Source organism: Phragmites australis, chromosome 16, assembly GCF_958298935.1.
Source record: "Phragmites australis chromosome 16, lpPhrAust1.1, whole genome shotgun sequence".
In the NCBI taxonomy this organism is placed as follows: domain Eukaryota; kingdom Viridiplantae; phylum Streptophyta; class Magnoliopsida; order Poales; family Poaceae; genus Phragmites; species Phragmites australis.
In genome coordinates this window covers 20051091-20070754 of record NC_084936.1, presented here as the reverse complement: position 1 = coordinate 20070754, position 19664 = coordinate 20051091, and positions in this window count along the sequence as shown.

The following is a 19664-nucleotide window of genomic DNA, read 5'->3' as shown; positions in this document are numbered from 1 at the left end:
GTTGTATCGACACACTATTCGAAATTTTAGATATTTGCAGACGTTTGCAGTCGTCGATGTGGCCATTGGCTACTTCAACTCTTCTTCATCATTTGCTATTGTTGAACGACTTTGGTGAGCAACACGATATTGCCCTCACATCCCATCGTCACCCCATATTTGAGTCAATGTCTTTTCTGTGATACACCGACTTCAGTGAACTATTTAATGTTCACTTCCATGACATTTCATTATATCCTTATTATATAAATGTTATTTATTATTTTTAATTTTTCTATTTACACATATACTTTAGAATTAATTATTATGAATGAATTAGCTATTTACAAATTATATTTTATACTCCGGTGAAAAATATCTTCATATTTTGCTAGTTTCTGTTACTTTTTATCGTAATCCATATAAAATCTAACAGCTAATATTTTTTATTTCGAATTCTATTTATTTTGTTCTTTATAGATACTTGAATATCTTTTCTTTGGTGCATATAAATTAAAGTACTAATTTTCTTTTCTTTTTTTATTTTGAAATATAGTATTTAGGTATTCTACTTTAGAGTTTGTAAAAAAAACAAATACTGTCAAGAGTGCCTTTAGAAAAAAAAAGGAAAAATGGGCACATTTTGATTTAGAATTTGAGAATCTTATGTACGTTTTGTATCCTGTCAGCGGGTTGGGTGGAGGCATATCTCGGTCTTAACGTAATCCAGGGAATAAACTACGTGTACGAACAGTCAACAGGGTGTACGAATGTAGTCGTTACTAGTTTGTTACAACAGCGTTCCTATCCCAATCCTCTCTTTCGCATCTCTCATGGATGTGTGGAGGCTGACCCACAGTCAGAGAACAATGAACAGTCACACTGGCAGCAGCACTTGTGTGCCTATCATTTACGTTTCTAGGTTGATGGAACAGTAGTACGAGCATTCAAAACTGATGCAGAACTAGTGGAAGAACACAGGTAAATCGCAGGCTTTCGAGTTCAAATTGCAAGTGAATTCCTGCTTGGAGCATTAGAGTGAATTCCTAGCCTCCTATGTCTCTCATCTGCTAATGAGCATCTAACGGCAGCTTCTTCGCACAACACACCTCTTTCTCTCTCGTCTTTTACACTAGTCACGGTTCCCACCGTCTCCATCTTTAGCAGTGCCCCGTCACTGGATCCACGGCCTCCGGTTGCTAGCTTGCTACTTGAAATTACCGGATAGTCTGTTTGTCTCCTGCGCCACCAGCATCACCATCGCCAGTCCTCTATCAGGGCTAGTGGCGCCTTGCCTCGTCGGGCCAACTTCAGCGGAGTCATTTTCAGGTGCTACAGTGATTTTGTCTATAGATCTCATCCCGTATTCGAGCTCTAGCCGATGCCATTTCAGATGCTATAATAATACGGGATCGAATCGATAGGGGTAGAGGAACGTCATATTTGCAGATGGGATAGGGTTACGACAACATTATAAAAAAAATATTGTGAGCATGAAAAATAATAAAAGTTAGTAAATATGATAACGGTTAAAGATAAAAAAATAAAAAAATATTATAATAATATTAGAAAATACTAATAATAGTATTATAGAATTTTGAACTATCTACTGAAGATAGCCTTGTATCACCCGCCATATGCTAAGCTAGCCTACCGTCTCGATATTCTCCTAAGGTCCGGTGACACTGTTATAACCCACAAAACCTCCTTTTGAACCCTAACCTGCCGGCGGCGTCTGAGTATGAGAACCTCTCAAACTTTTGGCCATTGTTGCTAGGAAAACTGGAGCAGTATAGGTATAATTTTTTGAGGAACTTCTGCTACTGGGTACAGTCTAGAGATCCCGTGAGTGAACAATCACAAAAGAGGTACAATGTAGGAGAAAAAATTTCTCTTCTTTATTCATCTGTGTTCTACAATGAGAGGTTATATCTTGTATATATAGTGTTAAAAACCTCTTATAGATATAATCGAATCTTTCAAGAGATCGAGACGGGCTCATATTCGGTTATAAAACTCTAGGTTTTCTAACACTCCCCCTTGACACTTCTAGTGAAATGTACTTGTCTCATCAAAACTCCCAAAAAGCATAGTAGGTAAAATTAGAAGAAAGAGTACATAGCTCACGATATGGTCACATGAATTGACTCATTAAAAAACCTAATTATAGGAAGCTTTAAAAAAACTCATCTAAGGGGGGGAAAAGTACAATCCAGATAAAGGGCTTCATATAATCTTAATGATTAACTTTGGATACTTAATCTTTTTGATCAAGATATAATTTCTTATATCAGTATTATGTGAAAATTCTCCTATTGAAATGTGCAACTCTCTAAGCATCATCATCACAATACTATGAACACATATTTCAAAACTAGATGCAGAGAGAGATTTAGTGAATAGATCTACAAGATTTTTATATGACTTGATATGTACCTTTATTTCATTCATTTTATGTAATTCATAAGCATGGAAGAACTTATGGTTGATATGGTTTGTTAAATCGCTTTTCACACATCCTGATTTTATTTATGCAACACATGGAATAATATATTCATAAATAATGGTGGGGGTATTAGTAGTGTTCAAACCGCATGACTATTAGATATGATTGATCACTATTCTAAGCTATGTGCATTCCAATATGACTTCATATAAAGCTATTATTTTTTAGTTAGTAGATACAAGACTTTGCTTTGATGTTTTTCAAGACATTGCAATTCTACCACATAGGAAAACATAGTTAGTCTGTGATTTCGTTATATACGGATCTGACAGATACCTAGCATTTGGGTATCTAACCAGACTTAAGTCCTGATTCTTTCTATAGAATAGGTCTAGATCTTTGCTACCTTGCAAGTAACGCATAATATACTTCACGTCCTTCCAATACTTTTTAGTGGGATCCGCACTGTATCGCGCAAGTAGCTTTACTGCAAACACTATGTTCAGCCTAGTGCAATTAGCCAGATACATTAGCACACCTATGCACTTAAGTATGGGAATTCCAGTCCCAATACTTCCTCACATCTTCTCTAGGTCTATAGGGATCTTGATCGGCTTGCAATGACCTTCCGACCATTGGGTTTCTAGCGGGAAATGATTTTTCAAAATTAAATCACTCTAACACCTTCTGAGTGTAGTTTGACTGATGTAAAAAATTCTATCTATCACATGCTCTAGCTGCAGGCTTAAGCAAAACTTGGTTTTACTCGAATCTTTCATTTCAAATTTAGACTTCAAGTACGAGCTTACTTCTTCAATTTATTTTTCTATACCGATGATATTCAGATCATCTTTATATGCAAAAATCCATTTTAGACCTAACTGTTTCAAAACATATAGCGATTTTTTTCAATTATATGCTATAAAGATGTCTATTTTTTCTATCCTGATTCGACAATTATATTCCTTCACTTACCTTTATATAAATGTTTGAATCAAGGCTCCTATAAGATATACGGTCATAACAGCCATTAATTTCATTTTTAACTCCATATTGACTGACATTGATATTAAATATCTAAAGGTAATATCATACATCACTGGAGAATATGTTTCTTCATAATCAATGCTGGTTGTGGAGTGAAACCTTGCACAACTAATTATGCTTTGTACCTCTAATTTCATTCTTACGAACAAAAACCCACTTGTATCCTATTAGTTTGATATGGGGAGGTGTGCAACATACTGATCCAAAAATCTCTCTTTTGTTTAGGGATAACAATTTAACTATTATTTACTTATGTCAGTCTTCCCAATCTGACCTTATTCTACATTTAGTAAGCGATGCAGGCTAAAGGTCATGATCTATAACTGTGATAATTTTATTTACGAAATATATCAGTTATTGTGGATGCTCTATTTTAGGATTCCCCTAAATTCACATAATTCATTGCTATTTCATTATAGGTTGTAGTTTTAGGTGATTCTTCTTTGCATTTTATTATTTCTTTTAATTGCACTTTCAAGTGCTTTTTTATTATTTCTTACTATATGAGTAAAGTCTTTTGGTTTACCAGCGTTGATTTTAGCATACGTATTTCCACCGGTTTCTTCCTATGTGGGACGATTCAAATTTAGTATACCTACTTCCTTAAGTTCTATATCATCGTCAGGTCTTAACTGGCTCCCCTTCCTTTTCTTTTGGAGCATTTTATGATCGGTTTTGGTAACCTCTTATTCCCTGTTTTGCAGACGTCTTCGGCTATTTGGAACTTGAGGAACCAAATTTCTTATCCTTTTATTATTTTTTAAGTACCTAGAACAAGATGAGGGATACCTTCCTTTGGTATTTCCACCCTCTCCGGTACATTACGTGTAGGCACATGCAACTTAGTCATACTCTTCAAATCACAAAAATGATCAGACAGATAATTTACTAATTTACGCAAAACGATAATTTTCTATACTTCATCATTTACTTCACTAGTGTGAGGATCATGTGACACAATTCTTTCCGCCTACCAAATAATTTTCCGACATTCTTCATCCAAGGGTATATTTTCTTCCCTAATGACGGAAAATTATTTTCATCAAATATGCAGTCAGCGAAGCGGACCGTATGCAAGGTCCCATAACGGTTTGTTGTGGCGGCGACATTGTCACATAAATCATATATCCAAATTTGTGTAAATAGTAATTTTTCAGAATTACTCCTTGCACTATGAGGATGTTATAGGAGGATGGTCTATAATTAAGAGCTGCCACATGTCAGACTGCATATCCCAACATGTAGCGAGTCCCACCAATTCATCCATTGTTCATTGCTACACTATTTATGCTACTGTTTATTGTGATGTACAGATCTAATGTAAAAGAAAGTAGATGAAAAAATATATACTGATCCGATCGCACATTTCAATTCTTGTGAATAGATTCGTGTCTTATAGGGCATATAGGCTAAGTAATGGCCTGCCCGCTTGATGATGATGTCGATACAATGCAGATCGATCATAGACAGATTGTTTCGCTAGTTTGATCTCCGGTAGAACTTTGTACTAATAACGTCTTGAGAAATCTTTGCCATCAGGTGTAGTTTAAAGATCCCGCGAGAGAGCAATTACAAAGAGATACAATGTAGGGAACATACTTTATCTTTTTTATTTATCTATATCCTATAATAAAGAATTCTACCATATATATAGTGAAAAAAAAATCATAAAAGATAGAATGCAATCTTATAAGAAATGGAGACACACCCGCATTAATCGTCAAATTTCAGATTTACTAACATAATTTACCAAATCTAATCATTTGCAACCAAAACTGAAAGACAGGCGCGGCTTTTGAGGCAACAATGTATGTGAGACGCGGAAAAGGCGGGAATCCCTCTCGACCAGCGTATCTCCTTGTTCAATGTTTAGGCCTATCAATGTTCACCACTCTTCAACAGCCTGATCAAATTGATTGCTTCACAGACAGCGTACGATCCCGTGTCAGGAATCCAACCAAGCCGTTCCTGATGGCTGATGCTCCCAGTAGAGCACAGGATGGTAATTAAGATGGAACACGCACAATTTATTAATTTTGAAAAATAGCACTCAGAAATTTTCAGATTCACTATTTGGAAATCAGGATCATCATAACAAAATACAGGAACTTTGAAGAAATTCCAAAGGAACATAAAATCCCGTGTGAAGAAAATAGTTTCCTTTAGACGGCTATACGAAAAAAAAATACCTACGTGACCTTTGAACAAAGGACGGGTACCTAAATTTGCCATAAAACTTCTACCAGATTTTGCCAAAATTTTGAAAGATTTCCTTTGGCGAAAGGGTGAGCACTTGACGAGTAGGACGTTCTCTCGTGAGCGAGCCCAAATTCAGGGCAGGCGCTGGCATGCATGCATCGCAGATTCTCTCAGGAGCCAGGAACACCCTTATCCGTAATGTAGTTTTGCTGCCCGTGCTAACAAAGCTGCAGCTTTGCGCCGATACTGATGCAAGCTCCATTGATGCCCTGCGTCGCCATGCATTTGGCTCTATGCTGCTATCAGGTGCTGCGCACCTCAAACTGGAATGCACACAGCACACGCTGTCTTTGGAGTTTCAGAGATCGAGGCCGTGCAGTTCGAGTGCAGATTTCAGCTAGGCAGTGACAGAGAGTGCCAGAATGTATAGCTGCACTAAACCCCGAGACTTCAGCTAGTCACCGTAAAATTTTCCAAGTTGCACAATTCAGAATTGCTGTATATCAATCAGAGCAGTTTTCGCAAGGCTGAAATGATTGGGCTCTGCTCCCCAGTACAGCAGTCCTTTTTAAAATGTATCCCTGCCGTCCATCCTGACAAATTTTGGCTTTCGTTTCTGTCCTGGCCTGGCCATTACAGCGAAAGGATCAAAGGAGCAAGACGAGAACCAATGAGCTTCAGAGAGACAGAGGTCGATCCCATCGACCAGTTAGGCCGGAATCCTGCACGCCAGGGGCAACGCCCAAGAGCAGAGGCAGAGCAGTTTTCACGTCTTAACCCTCGTCCAAATTGCACCCTGCACACTTGAGTTTTTGTTGTTAGATTGTTACGCCGACATCTTGAGTTGATATGTGGTAGCTGTTACAGAGATCATATGGCTCCACCACCATCAGGCGCGGGCGCTAGCGGCGAGCGCGTACGAGACAGCTGATTCGTGCGATTTTGCAGTCGAGATGGTGTGGGATTTCGACCCCAAGGACGAAGGGGATATCGACCTGGATGTTGCTTTGAAACAAAATGTAACACCCTATTTTACAACTAAATATATTTTATTCGAATATGAAAATTTTTAACAATATTTCCTCTACAGAGACGGTATAACTGATCACACAATTCACAGACAGAAAATATATAATATAAACAACGTAACCACAACATATATCTATCTACACCATATACAGGATTACTTCTTCAAATACAAAGCTTATTACAGTACGAACGACATACTACCAAAAATATGGTTATCAAACAGAAGTTTAGATTATCAGTATTGTGATAAGGTAGTACGTGCAACTACCAAGTTCATCCAAAAAATACACGTCAACAAACTAAGCGTACCTGAAAAAAAAGTGAGTTAACGGGGTAAGACAAGCTCAACAAGTAACGGCTATGAATATAAACATATCTCACTAGATTAAAGAGTATTTCAGATATAATTATTTTTCTCACCACGAAAAGCCAAAACATATGAGTTTTAAGTCATAACAATCTTGATTCAGCTGTCAACGGAAACACAACAACAGACTTCAATACGGTCTCCCATATATCATGGCACTAACCCCTTTTGGATTATGTATTCTTCAAATATTATAATAAATGTATGAATGTCATGATACAACTCCATTTTAGAGTTTTGCGCTGGACGATGCCAACCTCTCATGCAACTCCATATACTGGTACGAAATCACGCACGATAGCAGTGATCGACCTTTATCACCATATGAAATGCATAAATGCAAATGTATGTATGTGAATTGACGTCAATTCTTATTTTTCTTTTGATGATTCTTTTTCATGAGTATCACCATTACTAGTTCATGACATCAACGATATAATCAAAATCAATAAAATGACATTGATTTAATTCGTCAAATGCGACATCATTCATCGTATGAATAAATTAGAAAATATCAGATATTTCAATTTTATCTGTGAAAGAAGGAAGGTATGAATATACACATAGCATTGAATTACACCCTAACGTTACTTGCCTTTTACCGAAGCGACAAAGGAATTCGATTAGATACTCCCAGAAGCACTACCACCTGCACAAACACATTTTAGTACTAAAGTACATTTGAAACACATATAATGTGGAGCGTCATTCCTACGCTTGAAAACATCGCATACACGTCAACACTTCAGGACATGCCGAACGGAAACTCCTAAACATAAATTGATGTGATATCTCTACTCCAGAGTTGAATTAGAATTCTTTTACTGGTTAAACCTTATTTGATCAAAAGGAATGGATATCTAAATTTGGATATCACATCTTCGCTTTGGCGACGGCTATCGAAAGCAATTCGGATTATCGATCACGCATCCGATGGAAATCGACTGATTCAATTGAATCTCAATTGCCTAGGGATTATGTAGGAGTCACCTTCGAAGGATTGACAACAAATCCAGCGAAATCAGAAATCTTCCCAATCCTTCTCTTTTTCTCTTTTTCCTTTTTCCTTTTCTTTCCTCTCCTTTCCTTTCCTTTTCTTTTCTTTTCTTTTTCTTTTTCCTTCCTTTTCTTTCTTCCTGGCTTTCTCCTGCGTGCTTGCTTCTTTCTTTCTCTGTGCTTGCTTCGGTTAGTATAGAGAGGGAGGATGGAGGTGCACCGGCGGTGACGGCTCGTAGGCGCACGGCAGCACACGGTGCAGCGGACAGGCGCGCGGCGGCGCGACGGGGAGCAGCAGCGGCCGGGCGGCTCGGCGACGTGTCAGCGGCACACGGGCGACACGCACAGCGACGAGGAGAGACAGAGAAAGACGAACGCGTGTGGTGTCTGGATGGATCGGGTTGAGGGCCGATCCATCCGATATTTATTTATTTTTATTTTTTTAAAAATAATCAATGGTTTAAATTTATTGGACTTACAACGGGTCACAAAAGTGCTCGGAATGGACATATGAATAGCAAAATGTGTTCGTCTTGACGAGATGAACGCAACCACGACCTCCGATCGTCCATACGAGCAACAGATCAAAAAGTCAACTATTTTCTCAAATCTTTTTTTTCTCTCTCTCAATTATTCGGTATTACACTAAGCCTAATGTTGCGGTGGGAGTTTTTCTGTTCGGATCGGACGGCAGCAAATTGCAAGTACTCCGGGCGCTAGCAGCGTCCCATATATAAAGAGGCTAACATCAGTGAGCAACAGGGTTCCAAGGAGAAGATGATAAAAAGAGTTGATAGTTGATAATGATAAAAAGAACAACGTACAAGGAGAAGATGCAGCTTAATGATAAAAAGAATTCAGGGATACACCACTGGGTTCGTTGGAGACATACTAAATGGCAACATTGTTCCAAATTCACAATTTTCTACCGGCAGTTCAAAGTCTTGTTACAACCTCACAAGCTGCATCATCGGTAGCCTTGTCAAAAAGATCAAGGGGCAACTGAACCTAATTGCCTAAACACGGAGTTTCGATTTCGAGTTCAATCTACAGATGATTTGAGCACTTGTACGATCACTTGGTCAGATAAGAATCTGAATGGACACCATTTGTTCAGATAAGCACTTGTATGATCACTAAACTAAAGATAATTGGCCACTTGCTCGATTCTACAAAAAAGAAAAAAAACTGGTGGCATCTCCGTTAGGATAGATGGTGGTTCAATATACACTATTTAATCATGCTAACAATGTATAGGTTCCAGCAGTCATAAAGTGATAGTGGAACCAAAGGAATTTCTTGGTCGGTGATGCTGTGAATGCGCTACGGATTGTAGGATTGATTATGTGAAAAATATGCAATCAGAGAGGTGAATGATCGTGGAAGCCAAATTAAAATTTTAATTCACCATAATAAAAAAAATCAATTATTCTCATATTCAATTTGAGACAATGCTATAGCATCACTAAAAATTATATACAGAAAGATCTGTCAGTCCGATTGCGCTCTATTCCAATAAGAAATAACTTCTCGTTGAAAGTTCTGTTTTCTGCAAAAATGGGTACAGGGCATTGCATACTGGGTTGCTAACGTATCGGACTGTGTGATTGTACGTATATATTGTTATGCCATTGCCATGCTGACATATTAACTTCTCTGTTATGTTAACTGTGTGATTGTGTGTGCTTCGATCTATTCTTTCCGAACTGGGTGCCACCTATATAATGTCGGATCGATAGAGTAAGATGCATAGCCAAAGGTTTCATATTTGGAAATATAGTTAGGAAGGAAGCTGGTAAGAAATAACACCGTTCGTATCGAACTCCTTAGGTGCTCCATCCTTGTCAGCTGATGGTAGTGACGACGACGCTTTCAAGGGAGACTCATGTTGTCCCTGTTGATGTAGGAGAGAAGACCGACATCATATATATGTGCATGTAATTTACAGTTGTGGTTTATGAAAGCGATACCAAGCAATTCAAAATCTGTGGCAATCTTGCCGATCGATTATATAAAGCATCTTAATTCATAATAAGTCAGTTTACTGAAAAAGAACAGATGAAGCAGTCATAAGATGCTACATCCACAAATTACAAATTGATGTGTGTCCATGCTCCAGATTTAGAGTGTTTACGTGCTTCTCCAGGTAACTATTGCTAATGCAAGGTGGGGTCCTTTGCACCGAATATTTTTCGTAACTAATCAGGGGCAGCGGCTTCTGCAGCTATATAGGATTAATTAGAATACTTAGACCAATTCCAATAGCTATCTCAAATTTTTATCCTCAAAATACTATTATAGTATCCCCTATTACTGTTACAGCATCCCCTACCTTTAACACTGTAGCAGTACTGTATCACTGGATACAAACTCTGTTGTAGACGAATTTTAGTGATACAGTACTTTGCAAAGTACTGTAGCACTAGAATTTATTTGAGTAACCCAGGATTAGTTATAGGGCAGCAGCTAGCGATGGAGAAGGAAGGCTGATATCCTGACAGGCAATGTGTCAACCGTTGCTACCTAGCGTTTGATTAGCGTATCAATGCATGATCTTGGAGCACCCAAGGATCAATTATTATTGGGCGGCGGCGACAGTGATGAAAGGGGTGTGACAAGCGAGGTAGCGACGCCTACTACCTAGGGCCATTTTTTTTCGAACTGGCCATCAGAAGTTCAATGCAACATCCAACGGCGCCTATTACAACAAATCTGACATACTGTGACAAAGCCAAAACATCATGACACCACGTGCCAGAAACAGAGAAAGGATGTGACGGTGCAGCAGGTCAGGTTCTATTTGGCGCTGAGTATTGAATACGGTATTGTACACTGTATTCGGTATATAGGTAATTTTTGGTAACTGAATATGGTACTGTTGTCCATATTCGATACCTGAGGTGCTAAATATGGTCCGGATCCAACTTTCCAAGGTTTTATCAGAATTTAAGTATCGAATACAAGTGCTAGATTTATAAATATACTAATATGTTATCCTTTTAGTAGATATGGTGACGTATACTGTCTATTTCTCTATTTAACCTCCATTGTGATGAATTTTGCCCATACCGTCGCTTGTGTCGTCATATTATAGTTATGTTTTATGACGCTGAACTTTGTCACGAAATATAGACCAGCACTGTCATAGATTAGCTATATTTCGTCATGAATGACCTAGGCAAGAACCTTAGTTGCAACTTCATTGGACAAAAAATTGGCGTCACTGCTATAACTAGTAGTGCAAACTTTTGACAAAAAATATGTCCATCACAAAACGATTAATTAGATATCACCTAAATGATTATATACAATTTTGTTGCATAATAAACCGCACACAGAATTAATTGGCACCACATAACAACCTGGACCCCACAAACAAGTACCATGGACCTCACAACAAGTACCGTATCTTACAGGTTCCATCATATAGCACCCAAAATACATGCCAAATAACTTATTGTGGTCATTTCTTTGCTTTCTGGGATTTTGTTTTCTGAGCTTCCAAGCCATATGTACAGTAACTGTCAGATCCTTATTGGATAGATAGATGATAATTTTGAAATGTTGGCAGATGATGATGCTGGATAGCTAGAAGCTATTGGCCCTCCCGGAAATTACATGCAGCTACTGAGTGTATTACATTCGGTTGATACTTCTGCATGCGGTTCCTAAAGGGTCAATGGCTATAGAACCTAGATGTGCTTTTTTTTGTTTGGTTTTTTTTTATACGGCCTAGATGAGTTTTTCTTTAAAAATGATGATATTGGATAGTTATATATCATTTGTTCATCCTGAAATTGCGTGCACAAACTATTGAGTGACATTATAACATTTGGTTACTTTTGTACCTAATTTTAGACGAGAGAATCATCTTCACTTTTAGTGTGTTGTTATCCAAGCTCTGATGCCAATCCTTATAGAAATTTATAAATGTGAGTTTGGAATGATAGTCAGTACCTATAAGTGTCGGTTCTGAAACCGGTACTGAAAGTTCCTATCACTGCCAGTTCGTGGACTCAATCGACAATGATGGTATATTCGCAAAAAAAAAGATGACCCACGGCGCCACTACGCCCAGGCGCTGTTGCACCCGCTCCTCACCATGAATGGTCTGCTACGCCTAGGCTCGGGCGTAGTTGCACCCCTCGCCTCTCCATCGCCATGCCCCTCACCTCCGCCGTAGCTGCGCCCCACTGTTGTCGCCTTGAGCCTCGCCTCCGGCACTACTAATGACGACGGCGCGGGCTCAGCCGAAGGTGCCATTGGCCTAGATTCCTCCCACCTCCATGGATCTAGTTTGTAAGACCCCAACCCGGGATCTCCTGTGCCACCCGTATCAGTCTCTAGTTCAAATAGCTGATACGCACAGTACAACAATTGTAGTATCATAGATAAACTTCGTACGTAGTTACTAAAGTTCAGAGTACAAAAGGTTACAATCCATACTATATATTACAAACCTAGTCGAGAGGTCAACATAACACAGCGGAAAGCAAAAGTCCAAGCCATAAGCAATTTAGGGTGCGAACGTGACTTCTAAACAACAGCACTAGTAGGTATTGGCACCCAACAAGGAGCTGCTACCGGCTGGGGTCGGTGGGTCGGCTATGGATAGTGGTTGGCTGGGGCGATGGTCGGCTGGGGTGGTGCCCAAAGACGACGCTCGGCTGGGAGCAGTAGCCGACTGGGGCTGGCGCCTGAGGACGGCGGTCAGCAGGTCAGCTATGGATGGCGCATGTGGTACTACGATGTGCGGTCTACGGTGGCTAGGGCTATGTCGGGGGAAGAGAAGATGTCTTCCACAAACAAAGTGTGGTGAGGTTTTCTTCTAGAGAGGGGACTCAAGCTTCGAGAAGAAGTGGAGAGGAGGAGAACCAATAATATGTTGAAAGTAAAGAAATATTCGTCCTCGGACCTGATGGCGATGGGTCTATATTTATAGTGTTGTTTAGGGTGTAAATATGCAAGCATGCCTTTATAGAGATAGCAATACAAACTATCACTATACCACAGAGACCTAGGGCCGATCGAATCTCACAACATGGGTTTAGGTAGGATACATTTACCCTTAATCAGAAGGTATTATCTACTATGGTAATACAGTGGTGCAAGCGGCCCTAAGGGCATGGTACTCAACCGGTCACTTATTGCAGCGCTTCACTGTCCAAGGTGTCAGTTCAACTCCTACTTGAGATGAGATGTCAGAACGGCCTCCACTTGCATTGGTATTAAATTTTAGTCACTTCCTTGTAGGTGGAGGACGGCTGGAGGCCTCCCCTCTAGCTATTCTTTTCCCAAGACCTGATTACTCGTCCCCCATGCTTTAGAGAGCCTACCCAGGCTTCAGAGGACTGGGGATCCGGAGAGTTCCGGAGCTCGGAGATCCGCAAGGCCTCCTAGGACATGTGGGAGCAGGGCCTTCGACGGTTCCTGCCTCTGTAGCCAATGGCCTATGGTCTTTTGTATTGCTTGAATTGTTCTGGATAGTCCAGTCCAATTGGTTTGAGCTGACCGTCCGATGACTCCTGTGAAAGGGGGCATTAAATGCGACCTACAGTTAGTGACATGGTTACACCTTGTGAAGCGGTAGTGGAGCATGTAGCATCTCGTTGTTGGAGGGTTGTGGGAAGCGGTTTCACTCCCCTATGATCATGGCCTCATAGGTGATAGGACCGGGCATGTGCATGTTTCCCCAGGAGGAAATAACCTCTCCCTTAGCTTTATGAGGGGAGGATCTCGGCCAAGCGACAGCTTTGCTCTGCACCTCTGCTCCCATCTGCATTTACTTCAGTCTGCCTGCTGTGCCAGCCATAGCACTCCCATCTTCCACCACTGTCAAGCGCTTCTTGTCACCTCACAAGGACCCTCATGGCTAGTTCTAGTGCTCAAGGCAGGGCTAACATGTCGTCGTCTGGTATGGCCATTGATGTGCATGGGACGGTATTCATTCAGAAGGTGTCAATTCCTCCGTCGTTGCCTATCCCGCCATCGAGCGTGGATCACCACTGTGCCAGCCGGAAGCATCCTCGGCAGACCATTGTGCTAGGGGAATCCGTTGTCACCAAGACCGAGCTCAACCAGATGGTACTCTTCATCCCCACTTCCACCTCCGGCGAAATCGGCATCGGCTTCCTCATCTGAATGACAGCAAGAGTGAGTACGGAAGATACTCAACAAGCCATATACTACTTCAAGGTGTTGATAGATACATAAAGAGGTAATTCAAGGATGATGCTTTACGGTTTAGTTTTAAGCATAAAGTAGTTTATGCAGGTATTCAATTATATAATTTATGATTGGCTTTAAAACAGTTTAAGTAGTTCAAAACCAGGTAACAAGGTATATCTAGGGTTTTTGGTCCTAGGAGGGGCTACACCTCACTCCGCAATCCCTATTATCACATCTGGTGTACCTCTAATACCACACGCTTCTAACGGATTGAGCTAGGACCTCATCACACGGACATCTAGTCCACACACTCACTCATCAAGACACACACACACACACACCCGGAGTCTATTCAAGCGTGACCATGTCTTCGCATGTCCATGACCGTGGACATGGCCATTTGAATAGGTTTACACTCTGCAGAGGTTATACAGCTTTCCCCTTCCATATGCTCAGCCTCCATCCGTTGCAAGTGGAGGAGCAAATCATACTGAGACACTTCATTCACCTTTCCTGTCGGGCTTTTCTAAGAGATTTACCCTTAAGTACTAGTGGTCTTGTACTGTATGCTAGGTTCCCTTTTTAAGCATTTGCTGGTCTCTGCACGTTCAAACAGGGGGCCACATAGTCACTTGACTGCTCGGTGCTCTCCGCCTCCTAGTATGATGTCCAACTCAGTCTGGTGAAGAAAAGTCAAGTCTTGCCCATTCAGGACGCATGGTTGCACGAGGATGGCTAAGCATGACGGTGCAAGATTCGATCCTTAAGCTGCCAAGGTAGGTATCTTCTGGCCATGAGCACTACATAGGTGACTCAAGCCCCTATGAGAATCCTCATCCAGAGTACTACTTTGCCTGCCCCTACCAAACAATTTTCACCTATTTTTACACACCTCCATCATATCCCACATGACATCAAGAATTTCACAACTATCACGGAATTCATAACCAAGGATCCATGGTATATGAGTTTTACATTTACAATAGTAAAGTAATTCTTATCACTGAGGAGAGGTGTTTTAAACGCAACGTCTCCGAGAAGACGTATTCAATTCTAAGAATGCTAGATATCAAGGTGTCATCTATCATTAATATAGATAACAAAAGTTAATTCTATAGTGATATGTATTTCCATGATAGCCTTTATGGCATGGCACATGTTTAATAGGATTAACTACTACAACAGTTTGTAAAAGTGCAATACATAGCACATGCGATATAAGTCCAGTTTTAGTTGATCATGTAGATTAGTTGAAAACATAGGTTCAATATGATCAAGGAGATAGGACTTGCCTTCTCCGAGGTTTTCTTCAAAGTTTTGGTTGTAGTCAGGATCTTCCTCGCTCCTGACGCTTCCCGTGCAGCACTCACAGAATTACGACGGTTCTGCAATTGTGACTATAATCATTAACGAGCTATACTAGAGAAGAATCAAACAATAGCAAACAGAAATCCAAATGAGCCATAATGAATATCACATTGTGATAGATAGGTAGATCTTGAATTTAGATGAATTCCGGAATCAGAGCCAGAACAGAGAAGTTATGACTCCCAGAAGATTTAATCTAACATAAATCAAGAAAATACGAAATGATACTATTCATGGGTGAGACCGACATGAGCAGTAACCTGGGCCCACATGAACAACAACCAGGATTGTGCCAGAAATGGGTTTAGACTAGGCTGGGCTTGAGCTTGGGCCGTACAGTACTGGGCTCACTCGGATCGGGCTAGTCGATTCGAGTAGTTGGCCCACTCGGATCGAGCTGGCCAGCTTAGCGAGCTATGAAGTTGGGCCAGCCCACTAGGGCGCAGCCTATGGGTGGCTGGGCTAGTCGGCTCAGCTGGGCTGCGCAGCCGCAAGAATAGCCTAGTCAAGCACGTGTGCGTTGGCGCGCCGGGCCGACCGGAGCGGGGAAGGGGGGTTGACGGCGAGCATTACGGCGGAGCTACACCGGAGGGCTCACAAGAATCACTCACCTACCGGGTTTTCATGACAATGGATGGTCGTTGGGCTTCTACACACGACGATGAGTTTGTCTGGGGGCTTATCAGCGGCGGGCTGGGGCTAGAGCGGCGCCAGACGGCAGTCGGAGGCATCTCCCCTAGCCTACGCATGATCTCCCTACAAGAATAGGAGCCTAAGGCTCCCAGGACTACACGGCATGATGGCCGGACCGCACACAAGCATAAGCACACCGGCGACAAGTAATCGCATAGCGACGAAGCAGAACATGGGGCTGCACGTGGCTACGCGGGGAGAGAAGCACAGGGGCGATGGTATGCTACCTAGGAGGGTTGCGCGAGGGGAAGGGAAGCTCACCAAGATCGGAAACGGTGATGTGCATTGCGGCGGCTGGCGATATGTCGACACGTCGGCGGTGTAGCGGCTTGGCTCCCGGCGCAGGCGGGCTGCCATCGAGCTCCTAGTCGATGGAGAGCGGCAAGGGGTTGGCTGCATCCTCCTGGTGCTCCTTGGTAGCTCGCGGGGGGGGGGGGGAGGAGGGGTAGAACTATGACAGTGAGGTCACAGCGGCGGGAATGGCGGCTGAGGCGATGCTGTGGTGGTGACAAAATGGGGATACAGAGAGAGAGAGAGAGAGAGAGAGAGAGAGAGAGAGAGAGAGAGAGAGACCGAGGCATTCTATTTATAGAACGGGAAAGGAGTAGCGAGGCGGTGTGGTCGTTGCGTCACGTAGTCATAGACAGCAGTGTGGCGGTGAGGTGGCGGGGCAGCGTCCACCTCTTTTCCTAGGGCATGGATGCACTGTGCCAACCACGCGCTTGCGAGGGCAAGAAAGTCGCAGTGCCAGATGGTATGGGTGGCGCGCGGGCATGGGCAGACAGAGAAGAGAGAGAGCAAGAGAGCAGAGGATGGTCGCGGTGATACAATGGTGGCTGACGTCACGGCGGTGAGGTGGTGGAGTGGGAGAAGGCACGGACGAGCGGTGGATGCGCGACACGCATATGGCATAGCTTGCGCGTGGGCGAGCACAGGCGAGTAGGCCGGCTCGTGTGAGAGCGGGCCGTGAAAGGGGGGGGGGGTTCCAGTGAACGCAGGGTTGCAGTGGCCTACACGCGCGGGGGAAGGGGGAAAGGATGCCGGGTCGGCTACCATGGGCCGCACAAGTGAGTGAGAGAGAGAGAGAGAGAGAGAGAGAGAGAGAGAGAGAGGGGAATTTGGCCCGGTGAGAAAGAAAAGAAAAGAAAAGGAGGTAGGGTTTTGGAATGAATTTAAAAAGAGAGTTTTTGAATTTGGATTTGAGTTTGGTCTTGACATAAATTTAATTGGGGACATTTGAATTGTGATTTGGATTTGGATCTTGAGATCTTGAAGATGATTTGAATCAAAAGATTTGAATTCAAATTAAAATTGAGCTGAATACAATCTACGAATAGATTTGAAATTGAGAGACATTCAATTTCAATTCTCCACACAAAGAACCATAAAAACCAAAAACCAATTTAATGCAGAGACTATATCTCCTTGATTTTAGTTAGCTTAATTAATCACAAAAAGTTTTAATTTAGAGCGAAATTTGCAATTAATTAACATGTTAAACTCAAGATGTTACATGGTGAGCTCGAGGTAGCAGCGTGTGGATCCACACGCTGCCGAGGCCGCCTCCTTCATGGACCCTGTCACGGCCGCCGCCTCCACATATTCCGTCGTGGCTGCTTGTGAGGAACCGTCCAAACAATATTCCAATTAGTCATTAAGTTGATCATTTCCTTAATCACAACTCTCATGACTAATCGGAATACCACCCTAGTAGCCCCGACACATATTTTGTGCCCAAGATCGGAATACGTACCTTTCCAATGTTTAACATCACAACATAGCTTAACAAAAAGCGAGTAATTAACATTAAATTATAAGTTCTTCAGTATTTACCAAGTTATTACAATTTACAGCAAAAGAGAATTATGAAGAGATAAAAACTAACTCAACTCCTAACCAACAAAAGAAACTACACAATGGAAGACTAAAGATTATACAACAAAAGAATGATGGAGCCATATGCCGTTAGACTCCATCACAAAAGCACGACCTCCGAGTAGCTACCTACTCATGCTCACCACCACCCTTGGCAGGCGTGAAGTAGCCAAAGACCAACTCCTCCTTGCCAGTGGACTGAAATAGCAATGTGAGTAAGAAGCTACTCGTAAGACATAATCTATAATGGTCACTTATAAATAGCTCAACTCCAAGGATTATGCATTTGGATGTTAGCAAGGGTGCGGCCACATGGTTAAGTAAATTTCATATGCGAAAGAAAATTTGACATACACAAATATGAGCATCTAAACTTGACCAAGTAATATACTAGCCCATAAACATCAACTGAACATAATGTAAAAGGAACCATATGATGAGCAATGTTGGTCTGATCTTCCGATAGGTAGCGATAAGTCAGTGGGTGGAGAACTCGACGTTGATGATCTAAAGGCTTCGACCCGAACAGATCGTCTCCCTTGCAATCACTACACCACAGCTCCGATGGTTATCAACCGTGTCGCGCGGTTAACCTCGCCAAGAAGGCTCAATCCCTGCAAGCGTACCGAGAACACAAGCAAGAACGTAGAAGATGCAATCTGACATATTGCGAATAGAATTTAAGCACTCGAAGTTGGGGTTCCACAAACACTTGCGGCGGCCTAGTCGGTCCGGAACAAGAGCGAAAATCTCACAATCTGTGTGTAGATCAATATCTAAGCAAAACCCAACCCTAATTTGGGCGGCGACTATTGTATACAAAAGACTAGGGTTGGCCAAGGACCCCTGGACGCGTCCCTAATGGACTCCAACACGTTACACGGCCCAACAGTCCAAAAGATGGTGGCGCAGCACCCTGACAGATTCTGGACATCCACTTGTTTCGATCATTCCTGTTGACTCAAAAATAATTTGGACATGGGACTAGTCCCGTTGGAAATCTTATCTCCTTAGCTTTCCAACCATGTGTAGAACGTCGAAAACGGCGTCCGTATGCGTCCTGGGCGATGATTTTAGTGCGGGCTGGTCCTGGACTCCGAAACGGACTCGAACTTGATTGGACCTCCACCTTGGCTTGGGCGCCCTTGCTGTTCTTCTCCCGTGTTCCTAAGTAAAAATACATCATAATTATTCAGTAGCATCCCATCCTTATCAAAATATAAAGGAACACTAAGGAACGAGCTCACCTCATGATTTAGTTGACGTGCACGAGCTCGTGTCAATGGACCTATTGTTGGAGGAATACTCGGTGTGTGTGTGTATCTGAAAGAGTGATGTCCTCATCATCCTCCCCCTCTTGAATTCGAGTCGTCCTCGACGCAATGTCATCTTCTTCTCCCAAGTAAGGCTTTAAATATGAAATGTTAAATGTGGGACTAACCCCATAATCTGCAGGCAACTCAAGCTTATATGCATTATCATTGATCTTTTCCATAA